Here is a 17539-nt window from a genome sequence, read left to right as displayed (position 1 = left end):
TTCTAGCATTTGCGAGTTGTCTGGTTAGGTCCCAAGAGTTGCACGGTTCATCGGAGCTAAAACTGTCAAGTTCTTTGCTCCATGGTCGAGAGGCCTATACTGCATTTGAGGTTGGCTGTGGTTGAGGAAGCCAGCCCAGCGAACATGCCCCCAGGATTGGGGGAGGGGGTCCTGGAGCGCACCGGGATCCTGATCCAGCGGCTGCAGCCCAGCCCCATCCTCGGAAACTCTAGAAACCTAGGGAGTGATCCAAGCCCCGCGATGATGTGTGTGCATCCAGCGAAGGGACAGAACGCCACCCAAACAATCCTTTCTCTTGTGAGTGAAGGTTACGGGTTTTCTGTTTCAAACCTGATGGTGTTGTTTTCCTCCTTTTGCTTTCTTCTCTCTGTTTTCACTTGCCAACCTAAGGGTCTAGAGTGATTTCTTTGAGCCTTATGATGGCGAGGCTTAGAATGAGGCTATTATCTTTAAACACCTTTTGAAATACTACTCTTCCTGGTGTCTGAATTAGGTTGAACAGAGGTCGGATTTAAAGATTAAATATCTATTCTTTGGCAGCAACAGTGACTATGCTGATAACTGTGCGTGTTTGCTCAGGAATTCTACGGGTGGTGTGGGATAGCCTTGTTCTCTAGAAACCCGCAAAGGAGTAAAATGAATAAAAGCATAGCTAATATTTATTGAGTGCACAGAGCTAGGTGTTCCTCATGTGTTATCTCATTCAGTGAATTCAAACATATCATAAGGTCAGAGTATATAAAAATTCAGAAATGCTGTCATAGAAATCTTTGAGCAAAAGTCTCCCCAACTCAGGACTGTGGCAATAGATTAATTTTGTAGTAAAGGTCCATTGTGAATTTAAATTTTGTTAAAACTTTAAAACAATGACTATCCAGTGTCATACCCATTCATGTCTTAGTTTATTCTAGATCTAGTTTCTTATGGTGATAGCCTATATTTCTTTGAAAGTATTCTTCAGTTTGCCATGTACACGATGGATAGGAAATGGATTTCTCCGTTTATTCTGAATTAATGGTAGTTTTATTCTATATTGAAGAATAAACAGCTATAAACTCCTGTGTCCCTGGGAGGCTGTCTGGCATTCGTTTCAAGCTTGAAGATGAGTTTCGTTATCTGGTTTCCTGTTGTAAATCTCCCTTTCTTTTTCCAGGTGAAATCAGAGGTTCGTGACTGACCTGAGTAGGTGCTTTGAACCGAGAAAGAAGGACAAGATAAAAGGTGAGCTGCACATAGTAATCAGGGCACAGCCCTGCTGCCCTTCTTGCTTTGGGGGTTCTGCTCCTTCCACGTCATACCTGGCTGCCCCGATATCCCTACGCACCTGCGTGCCAGCCTGGAGTGCAACTGGCAGGCCGGAGCCTTGCACTGGCCATCAGAGAGGGTCCAGAGACACAGGCTGGTAAATTCTAACAGTCATCATGAAAAATTCAGGCCAGGCTGTACTCTCACAGCTTTTACTTAGATGAACTCATTCTTACCTCTCACAGCCCAAGCCAGTCAGTCATGTTATACCCAACCTACAGAGGAGGAAGCCGAGGTCCAGTCATTCACCCGGGACTGCACAGTTAACTAGCGAGGGAGCCAGGATTCAAAGCCAGAGCTGGCACCGGCACTGTGATCTCTTTCCATTCCGAGCGACAGTGAATCGTCCCAGTCGCCGGCGCACCATGCATCAGTGTTCCTGCCGCCTGCTCTTTAGACGCGTGGGTCCGAGGCGGGACACAGATGTCTTGCATCTTGCAGGGAGAACCATCAGGTAGGTGACTCCAAGGCTGCAGGTCTAGGAGACAAGGGGGCCTATGATTTCTCCTGCTGCCCTTCAGGAGCAGAGCCTGGCTGCAGGATTCAAGGGGATCGCAGGGCTTCTGGAACGCTGCTGACTGCAGTCTGGCCCTAATAAAGCAGGACGTGGGGCAAGGGGCCACTCCCTGGGTGTGAGGGCTGGGTTACCTATAGCTCTCTAGACCCCATCATCCACAGAAGTCGCAGTTCTGACTGTTAAGTCCCAGGCACACGTACACACGTCAGTCCTGCCAAGGTAGCTGGAAGCTCGGAACGTGGGCATGTTTGACTGGAGGCAGCAGATGGTCTAATAAAGGGCGTGCTGTGCTATGCAAAGCAGGGCTTTGGAACTGGGAGATTAGGGTGCCAATTCGCCACTGTTGGTCTAGCATCAAGGTAAACAGCGTGGACCCAGAAGTCCTGGGTTCAAATCCTACTTCCGCTGCTTTCTCACTTTGTGACCACAGGCTGGTGACCTTCACTTCTCCAAACCTCAGTTTCCACATCTGTAAAATGGGGATAATAAGGATTATCCCCGCCACGGTGTGATGTGGAATGAGAGAATACACCGAGTTAGGTGCCTGGCACCGTGCCTGGGACATGTGAAGCCTACAGTCAATGTCAGTGTTGTAGTTGCTGTTTTTCTTACTGGCTCTGGACATGATCTTGGGTAAATCACGAAGCCTCGGTTCCCTCATCTGTAAGCTGGTGATGCTAATGCCTTATCCTCAGGGGAGGCCGTGAGTTACATGAGATAACACAGAAAAGCGTAGATCACCATAGGTGCCCTGTCTACTAGTTCTCTTGCTCATTTATCATTATCTACGTGGATCAGTCAGAAGGAAGGCAGCCACCGAGTGACACTAATCCCTCCATCCACTAGAATACCAAGTCCCAACAATTGCTCTACAGTGATTTTTCAATTTTTTTAAAAAAATTTTATTACAGTATAGTTGCTTTGCAATGTTGTGTTAGTTTCAGGTGTACAGTAAAGTGAATCCGTTATACATGCACACATATCCACTCTTTTTTTAGATTCTTTTCCCATACAGGCCATTACAGAGTACTGAGTAGCGTTCCCCGGGCTATAATTAGTAGGTCATTATTAGTTATCTATTTTAGATATAGTAGTGTGTATACGTCAATCCCAATCTCCCAATTTATCCCTCCCCTGGTAACCGTAAGTGTGTTTTCTACATCTGTGACTCTGCTTCTGTTTCGTACATCAGTTCATTTGTACCCTTTTCTTAGATTCCGCATATAAACGATACCGTACGATATTTGTCTTTCTGTGTGTGCCTCACTTCACTCAGGATGACAATCTCTAGGTCCATCCATGTTGCTGCAACCCCGATTTTCCAGTCTGAACCTTGTCTCTTCCCAGCCACCCGCTGCTGCTCTTGACTTTGGTGGCACAAGCTGGGATACACCCTAGGGGCTCCAGTCTTTCTTTTCCAAAGTAATTCTATTTGTTTTCCCTAAGCCTCTTTCTTAAACCCAGGATTCATCATGTCACTTTCTGACTGAAAACAAACAAACAAACGAAAAACCTTCCATGGATTTCTATTGATCATCTCAGCAAACAGATCTCATGGGGCACCTAATCTTATCGCCCACCACTCGAATTTGAAGCCTTTCAGCTGAGCCCACCTACTTTGGATCCCACCCCCCAAGACTGGATTATTCCTGCACCCCGCCTCTGTGCTCTCCCCACACCCTCTCCCTGTGTCCCCATCTGTGTGCTTCACCTCCTCCAAACCCCACACCCGCAGGGCCCTGCCGCACCATCGGCCCCTACACCCGGCACATCACCTAACTTTCAGGACTTCACCTGCCGTCTTGTGTGCCTCCCCAGCTGGTGCCTTGAGAGTGGGTGGAGGCGGGGTGGGGCTTGTTTTCTGTTACTGGGGTGTTTTGTTTATCCCACCCCTTTTTCGCTGCTCATTCTAGGACCTGCACAGACTGGGTGCTTGGACGATGATGGTGTGGGTTACCTGCTGGGAGGATGGGCCTGGAAAGGAGAGTCAGTTGCTTAAATGAGGCTTTAGCCGCTGTGTGGCTTTGGCAGGCTGTGTGTGAGCCATGGGGCGGGGGCAGGGGGTTAATGAGTGACTCCAGGGGGATTTCCAGGCAAATTGTGGGCACTGCCTTTCTGAGGACAGCCTCTCTGCCTTAGCCCGCCCTCTCCCCTCCCTCCCTGGACGACCCCCCCCCCCACCTGAATGCCAGTTCATTCCATAAGAGGCACAGTCCCTATTCCCATCGGGATGGCAGTGATGCCCTCATTCGTTCATTCATTCGTTCTTTCATTCGTTCATCTAACAGGTCGCGCTGGGTGCCTGCTCTGGGGCAGGACTGTTCTAGGCACAGAACGTGATCCTGTTCTCGTGGAGCTTGCTTTCCAGTGCGGGGTGGGGGGACTGGCGGGGTTGGGGGCAGGTAGATAATACGCAGAATGGTAAATAATTAACTTATCTAGTACATGATAGCAGAATAGTAAATAATTAACTTATCTAGTGCATAATAGCCTTGTGGAAAAGAAAATAGGAGCAGGAGCTGTTCAGATGCGCTGGGTGGGGAGTAGAGGGCAGGTTGCAGCCTTGAATAGGTCGGACGAGAAGGTGACATCTGAGCACGGCCTTCAAGGAGGTGAGGTCTCTGCCAGCAACAGCTCCATCAAGGCCGAGGCAGGAGCGTACCTGGTGTCTTTGAGGACAGAAGCGCAGGTGGGGTTGGAACTAAGTCGGGGAGCTCAGTGCCTGGGGATGAGGCAGAGGCCAGGGAGAGCCTTGGGGCCGTCAGGCTTTCCCTCCGAGGGCCCTGGGAGCCATGGCAGGATTTGGAGCAAAGCCGTGCCGGCAGCCCACTTCCTAGGGGCTTGTATGGAAGCCGAGAGGCCGGGGCAGCCGAGGGATGAGGGTGCAAACAAAACGGACATTGAAGGTGCCTTTTCTCTCCTCTTCGCTCACATACAGGTGACAATAGAATGATGTGTAAGGTGGGGATGAGCTGAAACTCCCACTGCCGCTTCCCAGGGACTGAGTCTCAACAGCTGTGCCTGCCTTACTCAGCAGAGGCTCTTGCACTGGGGTTGGGGCTTAGCGCAAGGATCCCACCTCCCCTCATCCCTGCCAGTGGAGCCACCTGGGGCCACACGGGCAGGCTGCAGACTCGGCAGCAAAGAATAGTAGTGACAGGGGAAAAAATAAAGGAAATAGGGAAAAAATTGCAGGAGGAGAGAGACCAGCTACCCCTGTTTCCCCATGCTTGTTGTGTCGGGGCGGTGAGGGGTGCAGGCTGCTCTCAGAGGACCCCTGGCGGTGGGGTTCTCACCCCTCAGAGTGACCAGTACTGCTCAAGGTCATCCCCTTTCCCCCTCCCCCCAAGAACGTGGGCCTTGACAAGCGCAGAGATGCACGGCATAATGGTAGGAATGGCATGGCTCTTCCTTCATCTTTCCTGTCCTGTGGTCACAGGGACCACCAAGGTGGGCACGCTAGGGGTGGTTCAGAGCTCACCTCGGAAACACGGTCTTTCTTAAAATGCCAGGAAGACCTGGTCTTGGCTGTCAGCAAATGCCCTATGATGGCAGGTGCACTGAAAACTCGGCCCGTAACACACCTGAAACTAACACAACATTGTGAATCAGCTATACTCCAGTATAAAATAAAATTTTTTTAAAAAAAAACAACAACAAAAAAAGAAAAAATAAAGGAAACTCAGCCCATAATGGAATGCCTAGCGCCCATCTTTGGGGGACTTCTCTGTGACTCACATATGGCGGAGGAGGTAGCTAAGGACTGTGACCCGGACCCCCGTGTACCTGGTGACGCCTTAGAAACGTGTCCGTGCTCTGTTGGAAACGCTTGGAGAAAGGAAAGGACGGAGGGCAGAGTGGAGTCTCTTGCTGCACGTTTCCCCCACGCTTGAGTGTACTTCCAAATGGCTGCACCAAGCTCCTGGTACCGGCTCTCCTGGGGACACTTTCCTACCCATCGCCTTGCACTCTTTCACTTCCCAACCAAATGGCCCAGGGAGATGGAACGAGATGGTGGCCCCATGGCTGGGCCCATGGAGCAGTAGTCGTAAACAGCAATATTAAAATATGACCGACTTGCATTGATTTAGCAGACTTCCTTTCAATCAACCATCATGTTCACTGCCCTTGAGCCCCAGAGGCTCCTGTGTGAGATCATCAGGGAGAGGAACTATTTTTAGAGATGAAAAATCTGACTCCCCGGGCAGGAGGACGGTCTCTTTCCTCCGTCCATCCATCGTGTGTGTGTGTGTGTGTGTGTGTGTGTGTGTGTGTGTGTGTGTGTGTGTGTGTGTGTCTGTGTGTGTGTCTGTGTGTGTGTGGTGGGTAGGGGAGAGGTGCGGCAGCTAAAATGGTGATTCCTGCCGTCACCATAATTGAGAGGGAAAAGCTGGGGCTCTGGGAAGACGAAGCACGTCGCAGTTCTGAGCGGCCGTGGGGATGACCTCACCCAGGGGACGAGAGCCATCCAGAGGACGCGCCGACGGAACTTTCCCTCGGGGTCCAAATGTGAGTCACCGTGGCTCTGGTCCCTGCAGCGGGCTCCGTCCCCAGGCCTCCCACTTCACCCTGGGACATCGTGGTCACTGGTCAGGCCTCATGATTCACTCGGTCCCTCAAGCCAGCAGCCGGGGGTGGAGTCTCTCTCCTGGCATCTGTCCCCTCAGTGCTATCAACGCAGATGCTATGTGCGGGACGTGTGTAGCAGGGAAAGCACCTCACACCCTGCAGGGGTCAGGCCAAAGCCACTGCCGCAGCCAGTGGATTTCAAAATGCAGTTTGGAAAGTACAGGGTGCTCCGTGGAGCGAAGACAGCCACAGCCTGACCTCTCCGAGCCCCCGGGGATGAGTCACGCCGTGATACCTGAGAGGTGGGGGGATAAACAAAGCTCACCAACGAGGAGCTCCACGTTGGCGCCCCATCTAGACAAGCGAGTTCACCCCAGAGGCCAGCGGCTGGCAGGGTGTCAGGTTTCTCGCCACACCCAGGGCTCAGCCTCTGCTGTCATTTCTCCTCCTTGGTTTTCATCTTCTAAGGATAGAAATAGTGTCATCTTTTCTCAGTCTGTCAGTCTCACACCTGCCGGCAGCTCCTGGCCGGGAGATGCCCAGTTGCTATCCAATTTGATGTCATCTCTGTTTACTGTCTGTTTTAGAAACCAGGTAGCGAGAGGGACTTTTTGAGGATGAAAAAAAAGTAAATCCCCAAACTATTTCAGTGAGGGTTTTCTGTTTTTGTTTTTTTTATCTCTTGTGCTTTATTTTCATATTTTCCTTTTCTCTCTCTAACTTTGTCTTTTTAATTACAAACAAATATTATTCTGCAGGAGAGACCATACATGAGTGGGGAAGGAAGGATTACCCAAAGAGCTATATGAGTTTGTTTTCCCAGATGAGATTTATCAGATGTCTATCTGGGTGATTTCCTCCTGAGAGATTTCCTCCAGACCCACCATAGGAGCCTGATGCCAGCATCTTGGCCTCGGTGGGCAGTCCTGCCTCTCACCTGACGCAAGAAGGAGGGAAGCATGTTAATAGCAATGGGACTCAGTTTACCTACCTTCAACCCCTGTTATTCCCAAGATGGAAGCTGACTTATTGCCTCACAGTTGTGTCCTTTGGTTCATCAGTTCTGGAATTTTCCACTTCTAGTCCGTTCCCAAACAGAGGGTTGGGAAGGTAGGAGAGCGCCATTAAAGGTCAAAGGTGACACCGACCTCACCCAGCCTCAGGCCTGGGTGGACACCTGTCAGGCTCTCTCTCCAGACTCTGGTGGGTCAGGGCTCACCGTCCCAGTTGACGGAGTGGGCTGAAGAGCAGGAAGGGTGGAGCCTGGGTCCCAGGGATGCCGTTTGGCCTAAACCAATGAGGGTCAGCTCCACGGGACTCAGCTGACCTGGAAAACAGGTGGTCGAAGGTACGGGCATGAACGTCCCTCGGCCAAGGTGTGAGAGCTTGTGTGAGGCTCCGGTGACTCACTCTGCTTAGCAAACGATAAAAGAGAAGTGACTCACTTTCAACCCTGAACGAGAACTCCTAAGGCCAGGCCGCCAGCACCTGTCTGGGACACGGTTAGTTATTAACGCTGCCGGTAAGAGTGTCGTGGGAACCAGACGCTGGCCTGGATTTGCTGGAGGCGGCCTGACTGCTCCCAGCTCCCACACTGTCCACTCACCTTCTTAGGGCTCCTTCCGGCCTGACCCCGAGTGCAGAAGAGGCCACGGACCTCTTAGTTGTAGAGCATCTCGCAAGGTGCCCCTCGGGGTGCAAATTCCACAAAGGACGAGGTTTGGTGAGGGGAAAACACGGCCGACAGATCAGCCCGAACACAGGCGTTCCAGGGGTGGACTGCGGATGCACTCCCTGCCCTGCGGGTGCTGCCCCCAGAGTTCTGCGCTCTGGGGCTCCGTCAGACCTGCAGTGCATGGCTTCGGGTGGTGTGGGCGACATTGTCCAGGGGCCCCGCCGAAGAGGAACTCTGCCACCTCCCGTGGAGGCCCCGGACCCGGGATCATCAGCTCAGGCCCTGCTGACCTGCGACCCCAGAAGACGGTAGCGTCCTTGCTCCCTTCTGCCCTGCGGGCAGCCCACCGCTTCCTGCGGCTGCTTAGGACAGCTCAGGGAAACAGAGGGCCCGGCTCTGAGCACAGCTACAGGGCAGGCTGGGAAAGCCGTAGCTTGTGAGTTGAGCACGGACGGCATTCATAGCGGCTCCGCCCTCTCCTCTTTCTTTTCCCTGCCTGGAAAAGGACACAGTGGGGGGACTTCCCTGGCAGTCCAGTGGTTAAGACTTCACCTTCCAATGCAAGGGGTGCAGGTTCGATCCCTGGTCGGGGAACTAAGATCCCACGTGCCTCACAGTCAAAAAAAAAAAAAAAATAGCCAAGAGTAAAACAGAAGTAATATTGTAACAGACTCAATAACGACTTTAAAAATGGTCCACATCGAAAAAATCTTTAAAAATAAAAAACGTACACAGTGGGCAGCTTCTCCTCCCAGATCCCCCAGAGCATCCTTCACTGCTCTTGGTGCGGCCCAGCCTGGGCGCAAGCCATGCCCTCCTCCCTCCCTCCCCCAAGTCCATGCCCTTCCACTTCCAGGTGTCAAACAGGAGGACAGATTGAATGGGAAGAGGTGGGAATTTTGGTGAGTCAGGCTCCCAGGGTCCAAACAGGAAGCCCATTGCCCAGAGGGAAGGGCCGTCCCCAATATTTGTTGCCACATGTAAAGCCCTAAAGCCCTGGGGGCCAGTACAGAGAGGGTGGGGTCACCATTTGCCCCCTGGGCTATGGAGGGAGCCCTGGGCTAGCCACTGGGGCACGTGCTCCCTGGGTGACCCTGAGGAAGTCATCGAGTTACTGCAGCAGAGTTTCCCCATCTGAGAAGTGGGAATCATAACAACGCCTGTCCTGCTTGCTTGACAGGGTCTGTGTGAGGCCAGCTGAGATCGCTGAGCACGTGACCAGGGCTCCGGGAGCGGCAAAGGCCACCCAGGTTGGGGTTGAGACGCCGGGGTGCTTGTGGTGATTAGCAGGAAAGCAGGGCCCGAGGCGTGTGCCCTCCTGGGAAGGTGGCTTCGCCCGCCTGTGGCTTACGAGCTGCTTGGGCCTCACACAGCTGGTAAGTCACCGCCTGGTGCGTGTGCTGTGTCTGGGCTCCAGCCTGAGCAGACAGCCTGCCCTTGGCCGCGGCAGGGCCCACGCCATTCTACCTTCTCTCCCTTTCTCAGTGGACGGGGCAGGAGCAAAAAGAGATCCTTAGGGTCTTGCCTCTTAGGTTTTCCCGAGAGACCTTCCGACTGCCCGTGTAGAAACTCTGGTGGCGCCGAGTCCACGTAATCACTGGGGTGGTGATTTTGGTGTCTCCTGCCGTATGATCTGTCCTGATTTGTCACCTTCTAGCCATCAAAGACGAGAGAGGCGCATAGGAGTGTCCGATCGTATGCTGTGTACCAAGGAGGTGTTGACCAATAGTTGTTGAATACACAAATCATCTAATTATTAGTTTATGTTGCTTCGTAGTGTTCCACGCATTCACTGAGAAGAGGACTGTTGAGATTGAAGGGATCTTTCCTGATGGGGCAATAACCATCTATTTAGTGCCTTTTCTATGCCCAGCACTGTGCTGAATGGATTGGGTACAATCCTTGTTCTCATAAAACCCAACTCTTTTGACTACCTAATCCCATCCCCCATTCACACCCAGGACCTCCTGTACGTCTTTCCAGAGAGGTGTTTCCTGTGTGGATGCTTCAACAACAGAGAATTCCATCTCTCCTAAGGCCACCCACTCTCAACATTGGCAACTCCAGTTGTTGGGAAGTTCATTCATTGAGGGAGGCCCCCTCTGCTTCTGCATACTTCCAAGAGGGATTGAATTCTGGGACCTGGAAGAATCAAAGGAGACTGAGGTTACTGAGACTTGAAGAAGTGGAGAGAGAAAGGAGCCGCAGACCACCTGTAGGGGGTTAAATAGTATCGCCCAGAATTCATGTCCACCTAGAACCTCACAGTGGGGCTTTATTTGGAAATAGGGTCTTTACAGATGTAGTTAGTTAAGGATCCAATGGCAAGTCCTTAGGAGAGAAGAGAAGGGGAGACAGACACAGAGAAGAAGGCAACATGAACTCGGAGGCAGAGTGGAGTGATGCGTCCACAAGCCAAGGCTTGCTGGGAGCCACCAGGAACTGGGAGAGAAGGCTCTCCCTCAAGGCCTCCAGAAAGGCACCAACCACGCCGACACCTTGACTTTGGACTTCTGACCTCCAGAACTGTGAGAAGATAGGTGTCTGTTGTTTTAAGCCACCTGTTTGTGGTGATTCGTTACAGCAGCCTTGGGAAACTAATACGTCGTCCAACTGCGAAGAGCAGCGTCAGAGTACGGAAGCAGAGATAAACATGCTTCTTGGGGGCCTGGAGGAAGCAGACTCGAGGTGAGGGGCCGAGGGGAATGGGCTACACGTCAGGGTGGCTCATCTGTTAGGGAGGAGGGTGTGCAGGCCAGAGGGGCCCCTGGGTGGAGGACCTTGACTCCAGGCTGTGGTGTATATAGAGGAGAACCCGTTTGCCAGGAAACTTGACGGTCTTCAGGGCCCAGAAAGGTACCCACCCTGGATTCTCTGACTCTGACCTCTCTCTGCTAAACTGTACCCAGTTCCTCCTTCTTTATTCATGGAAAGGGATCAAGCCAAACTTAACCCTTATACCACCCTGCGAATAAATATGTGACTTTTACAATGACAGAAGTAATTATAAGATGCTTACCGTTAGAAACATTTACAAAAGTCAAGGAAAATATTTAGGATCCATATTCAGTTATCTGTTACTCCATTATTATGAAATAGTACTTCTGTATTTTTATGGGTATTATTTTCATCATAGCATCATGACATGGTAATTTTTGAACATTTTCAATGCTTTTTTTGTTTTTTTCCTTTGCTGTGAAATAAGGCCCTGATGACAATGCTGGTAGCAAGAACCGTATTCATATCTGTACTAGTTTCCTGTGGCTGCTGTAACAAATTACCACCAACTTGGTGGTTTTAAAAAAACACACATTTATGATGAATTGGGCGATTGGGTTTGACATGTATACACTGACTGATGTGTATAAAATTGATGACTAATAAGAACCTGCTGTATAAAAAAAATAAAATAAAATTCAAAATAACACACACATTTATTGTCTTACAGTTCTGGAGGCCAGAAGTCTAAAATGAGTCTTCTGGGGCTAAAATCAAGTTGTTGGCAGGGCTGGTTCCTTCCGGGGGCCCCCCGGGGGGAGAACTGTCCCGGGGGCCTCTCCCGGGTTCTGGAGGCTGTCGGCATACCTTGACTTGTAGCCACATCACTCCCATCTTTACCTTTGTGGTCCTATCGTGTCCTCCTCTCTGGAGTCAAATCCTCCTCTGCTTCCCTCTTATAAGGACACCTGTGATTGCATTTAGGGCTCATCTGGATAATCCAGAATCATCTCCCCCGTTTAAGATCCTTAATCTCATTTGCCAGGTCCCTTTTGCCACATGAGGTAACATTTATAGGTTCCAGAGATTAGAATATGTCTCTCTTGGGGGAGGGGTGCGTTAAGGCGTGTCATTATTGAGCCTGTTACCATGTCCATGACTATTTTCTTACAATAAATTCCTGTAAGTGGAAATAAAGGGTGAAAGGGCAAAACTAACCTTGCGTGAAATGTTTGGAGAAAGTCTGCAGAGTTAAATAGATTGAACCGGTGTCTTTTTTTTTTTTTTTTTAACATCTTTATTGGAGTATAATTGCTTTACAATGGTGTGTTAGTTTCTGCTTTATAACAAAGTGATTCAACTATACATATACATATATCCTCCTATCTTCTCCGTCTTGCGTCTCCCTCCCACCCTCCCTATCTGGTGTCTTTTTGCTACGGTCCCTTTAAGAGCCCTTCTTAGCTCTCCTTAGAGTCAGATCTGATGGGGAAGCGGGGGCAGGGGGGCGGGCTGTAGATTGAAATCCCCGTTAGAGGCATCATTTAAAGCTAGCCTCTAGGAAGCTCAGGGCTAATGAGATAATTCCCATTAGGAGAGGAAGGAAGTGAAGGTGGCTTGACATCCCTTCTGTCTCTAATTTATATGATTCACTGAGACCTCCCCCTCTTCCCCCCAGGGGCCCCCCTCCTTCGGCTGGTTCCACTGTCCACCCTCGTCCTGCCAGCCAGGGCTCTGGTTTCCAGCAAGTCCCAGCACGCCGAGAAACCTGGGAAGGTTGCCTTCTGCCCAGACGCGGCATTCGGGCTCTTTTCCTGGCAGCTGCGCCGGGGGATCTGTTCTTTGCCTCTTTCTCTTTTCCCAGAGCCTCGCCCAGCTCCCCTCCACCTCCGCCCCTGCCCAACCAACCGGGATGGGGGCTGGTGTCTGTGGGACCAAAGAAAAGAGAAAAGCTTTCAACAGAACACAGGCAGGCTCCAGGGGACCTTAGAGGCTAGGCTGCCAAGATCTCGTTTGCCCGCCCCCCCCCCCCCCATCCCTCTGTACTTTCAGAGGGAAGAGAGAGAGAGAGAGAAAAGAAGGGAGGGAGAGAACAAGAGAAAGATTCTCTTCCTGTTTTGCTCAGCTGCCTACACTTTGGGTCAAAGCTCTCTCTGCAAACATGAAAATCCAGTTTGGGTCTTTAATTAGAAAAGTGTGAAGTAGTAGCCTAAGGTTCAGGGTTTTTCGAGTTCACATCAAACCCCGGAAACACATCTGGGGGTTGCAGAGAGGGACACCCAGTCTCATTGCGGGCATGTTGCCATCAGACTTGCCTCTGTCCTTCACTGGACCTGGTGGGGACAATGCTAGCCACACCCCACGCCCCCGTGTCCAGGAAGGGTCCCTGGCACGTCAAGGGAGGTGGGGCTCTTTCTTGCCCCTGGTTTCAGTCTTTTCTTCCTCTCATCCTCCCCAAGGGAGGCCATATGGTGGAGTGTTCTGAGTCAGGGCCGAGGGCCAGAGCCGCGCTGGCCCCGGGGACAGCCCCGCGGCCCTGATGTGCCGTGTGGGTGGCCTGTCCTGTGAACTTGCTGCCTGACCTCCCAGCGCCTCTGAGAGCCCAGCTGCAGCGTTGGGGAACAGCCTGGCCCCGCCGTGACCGCAGGGCGCTGAGACCCAGCTTCCCTGTCACCTTGACACGTGCACCACACGCTGTCCGGGCCGGGGCCGGGGCAGACAAGACAGAGCCCCGTAGGCATCCTTCCCTGTTGGGTTGGCTTTTCAGGCTGTGGCGTCTCTAATGAGAGAGAGACAGACAAACCAGGGGTTTAAGGACGACAGGACACACGTTAAAAACAGGAGAGAAGCCAGGGAAAGACGTACGAGTTGAAGGCAGAGGGGGTCTGTGCATCTCGCCATCACATGATGGCAGAGGTGGAGTTCCCAGTGGCCTCAGCTAGGCTGGAGACAAGGGCGCGATCCTGTTCTGTCAGTGGCCTTGTGCACGGCCTTTGTCACCTGCTCATGACTCGTGGCTGCCTCCCCAGCTCCCTGCACCTGGAGTTCCCAGACTTTTTAGGGGCCGTCGAGGGAGCATGGAAAGAGGTAAGGGTTAATCTCAATGCTAGAAACAACATTATGGGTCAAATAAGGAGGAAAAAAAGGAGTGATGGAAGATGGAGCTGGAGTTTTGCACGCCCCTTAGGTCTGGGCTACACCGGGAATATAACCAAGGCACTTACTTCCTCCTTCCTTGGAAACGTACTACCTGGATTCTTTAATAGAGACAGTGCTACGGGGAAATACGGTAATAATGACAAACACTGCTCACTGAGCCTCTATCCTCCTAACAGCCCTGCGATGGAGGAGGTATGACCATTATTCCTGCTTACAGATGGATTAAAGAGAATGGAAGTCCCTTGCCCGGGACCCAGGATTTGAGCCTTGATCTGACTCTGTGTCATTGAGCTAAGGTGTCTCCAGTGAGATGTGCTCCCTGAAGCTTTTCCCATTGGTAGGATTGAGTGTCCATGCCACTGAGTTGCTAGTGATTCACTTGTTTGTTCATTCATTCATTCATTCATTCATTCGTTCGTTCATGTGCCTCTTCAGGTCCACACAGTAAGCCAGGTACTCTGAATGCAAAGGAGAAAAACCTGGCCTCACCCCTCCAGCTGCCAGACCTGTGTGGGCCTCCGGAACGTTCAGGAGGCATTCAAGCACCTGCCTGCCTTCAGTGCACGTGCTCTTTCTCTCCAGGCCGATGCGCAGTCCGTCTTGGTGTCCAGATCCAGACAGCTCAGAGGTCCTTCTGTGTCCTCACTGCGGGTGGGTTGCAGGCCTTGAACATTAGGGTAGGCAGTGGAGTCCAACAAGGGACGTCAAGGACCAGGTGTGAGGGCTGTCAGTTTCTCCCTCTTGAGGGAAGAGTGTAGTAAACGCCCTGCTCTCTGGGACCCCCTCCCTGGCGTGACTCACAGAGGGGAGAGGAGCTCCTGCATGGTCCCCAAGTAGGTGTCTCCCCGTCCCCAGATACCCATGCTTGCAGCAGGGCTGGGACACTCCCGGGCCCGGTCCCTCATGTGCTGTTGTTAAATGGGCATCTGAAGAGAGAGAGGAGAAGGGCCTTGTGATTGGCCGTTGGGCGGCCCCAGAGGAACATACTGCATGATAAGGAGAGGACAGAGGGAGGCTGGGACTGGGGTCCCTATTATCTTAAAGTCCATCTTTGGGAACAGTCCCCTGCGGATAAACAAGGGGTCTGGGCCGGCTGGTTCGGAAGCGTCTTTGATCCACCTAGAAGTTAATGCTTTTCAGTGGAGAACCACAGAGCAGCCCCACCCAGGGCCATAGAGATAACAGGCCGGTGCAATCACCCACCACCGGCCTCTTGATAATGCCGGGTTTTATTGAGGTCTGGTTTTCGCCCAATGGGAACATATCCGGCGAGCATCAAAGGGAGCCCGCGTCACCTTGTGCAAAGAATCCCGGGCCCTCAGGTGTGTGCGTGTTGGGAAGGGTGTGTGCGTGGCTGTGTGTGCACAAGGCTGCCCGTTGGCAATTTCCTTTTCTAGAGATCAGAGGCCACCAGCCCCACAGGGGCCTTGACAAGTCACAAACTCCACTCCCTTGTTTTGGCTGGTCCAGCTCCTAAGATGTACCTGCAGGTGAGGGGTTAACGTCTTACGTGGAAGAGCCACTCCATGTTGTTTTGTCCTTGACTGTATGCTACAAAGGCAGTTGGTATAAGGATTTTAAGGGAGGGGACTTCCCTGGAGGTCCAGCGGTTAAGACTCCACCCTTCCAGTGCAGGGGGCGCAGGTTCGATCCCTGGTCAGGGAACTAAGATCCCACATGCTGCATGGTGCAGCCAAAAAAAAAAGAATTTTAAGGGAGAAATGAGGTAGATGCTCAGAAAGAACGAAGCTTATCTCTTGGGAATCGCAGACTCGCTCCTTTGTTGATCTTGAAGGGTTTTTGCACTATGTGGATCAAACCTCAGGGTTGTAGATCTCACCTATAAGAGTGAAAGAAACAGGGCGGGCATGGGGGATGGTGGAGGAATAAATGGGGTGTGTAAGGTCCCGTGTTTGCGGGGATAGAGTGATGGAGACAGTGGTTGAGTGCGGTCCTGGGGGGGAGGGGCATCCTCTCCACCTGCCCCCAGGCGGTGCCTCTTGGCCGCCTCAGATTTCATCTGGGCAGTCAGGCTGCTGGGCATCGCGCATGGGCCCCTGGAGACAGGAGCAGAGAAACACCACCGCTACAACAGAACATCTGGAAGCTTTTTAAAGTTTATTTTTCAACGCATTTGCAAGAGTCAGGACATTTGCACACAAGGTTTACAGGCTGGAGGGAACCCAGGGGTTGTAGTTAAGAGTGAGATGCGGGCTTCCCTGGTGGCGCAGTGGTTGAGAGTCCGCCTGCCAATGCAGGGGACGCGGGTTCGTGCCCCGGTCCGGGAAGTTCCCACATGCCGCGGAGCGGCTGGGCCCGTGAGCCATGGCCACTGAACCTGCACGTCCGGAGCCTGTGCTCCGTAACGGGAGAGGCCACAACAGCGAGAGGCCCGCATGCCCCCGCCCCCCTGAAAAAAAGAGTGAGATGCATTCTGTTTTTGGTTTTTTTTATAAATTTATTTTTGGCTGCGTTGGGTCTTCGTTGCTGCACACGGGTTTTCTCTAGTTGCGGCGAGCGGGGGCTACTCTTCGTTGCGGTGCGCGGGCTTCTTGTTGCGGTGGCTTCTCTTGCTGTGGAGCACGGGCTTCAGTAATTGTGACACGTGGGCTCAGTAGTTGTGGCTTGCGGGCTCTAGAGCGCAGGCTTGGTAGTTGTGGCGTAGCACGGGCTTAGTTGCTCCGTGGCATGTGGGATCTTCCCAGACCAGGGCTTGAACCCATGTCCCCTGCATCGGCAGGCGGATTCTCAACCACTGCGCCACCAGGGAAGCCCAAGAGTGAGATGCATTCTGACTCTGTGAGGAAGGGCGGTATGTAGGAAGGGAAGATGGGAGACTTGGAAATGGTCAGTGGGAGCCGTAAAGTCCTATGTATTCTTTGCACAGGAACCTGTTAGAAGTCTCTGGGAGCCGAAGAGGCACCTGGGCTCCCTGCCTGTGTGATAGCACTGGTACAGGGCAGCCGGATTTCTTCTACCTTATTCCAATCAGGTGCATTCGGTGGACTGGCAGGATCCCCAGGAAGGGAAGGGCACACACTGGGCGGCTCCATCCCACTGAGCCTTCTCCTCTTAGAGACCCACGGGGAGTTAGCGCCTCCTGTAGGAGTTCCAGACTCACACCTGTCGCTCATCTTTCCATCCAGGCGGCCCAGTGGGGCTGACGTAGGCGGGGACCAGAGAGGCTAGTTCATCCTGGTGCTGTGAGCATCCTCTTGCCCCTCCTCTCTCTCTTTCCTTATCACCTCCTTCCCATCCTCCCCCTTTTTTTTTTTTTTTTTTTTTTTTGCGGTACGCGGGCCTCTCACTGCTGTGGCCTCTCCCGTTGCGGAGCACAGGCTCCGGACGCGCAGGCTCAGCGGCCACGGCTCACGGGCCCAGCCGCTCCGCGGCATGTGGGATCTTCCCGGACCGGGGCACGAACCCGCGTCCCCTGCATCGGCAGGCGGACTCCCAACCACTGCGCCGCCAGGGAAGCCCCTCCTCTTTTTTCTCTTCCTCTTTCTCCTTTCCTCCAGCCCCTCCCCATGCTCCCCCAGTGACATCCTGGACTTCACGGTTTGGGCCAAAGGAAA

Source organism: Leucopleurus acutus, assembly GCF_964270905.1.
Source record: "Leucopleurus acutus genome assembly, chromosome: 19".
Taxonomy (NCBI): Eukaryota; Metazoa; Chordata; class Mammalia; order Artiodactyla; family Delphinidae; genus Leucopleurus; species Leucopleurus acutus.
Note: the sequence above shows the minus strand (reverse complement) of the source record.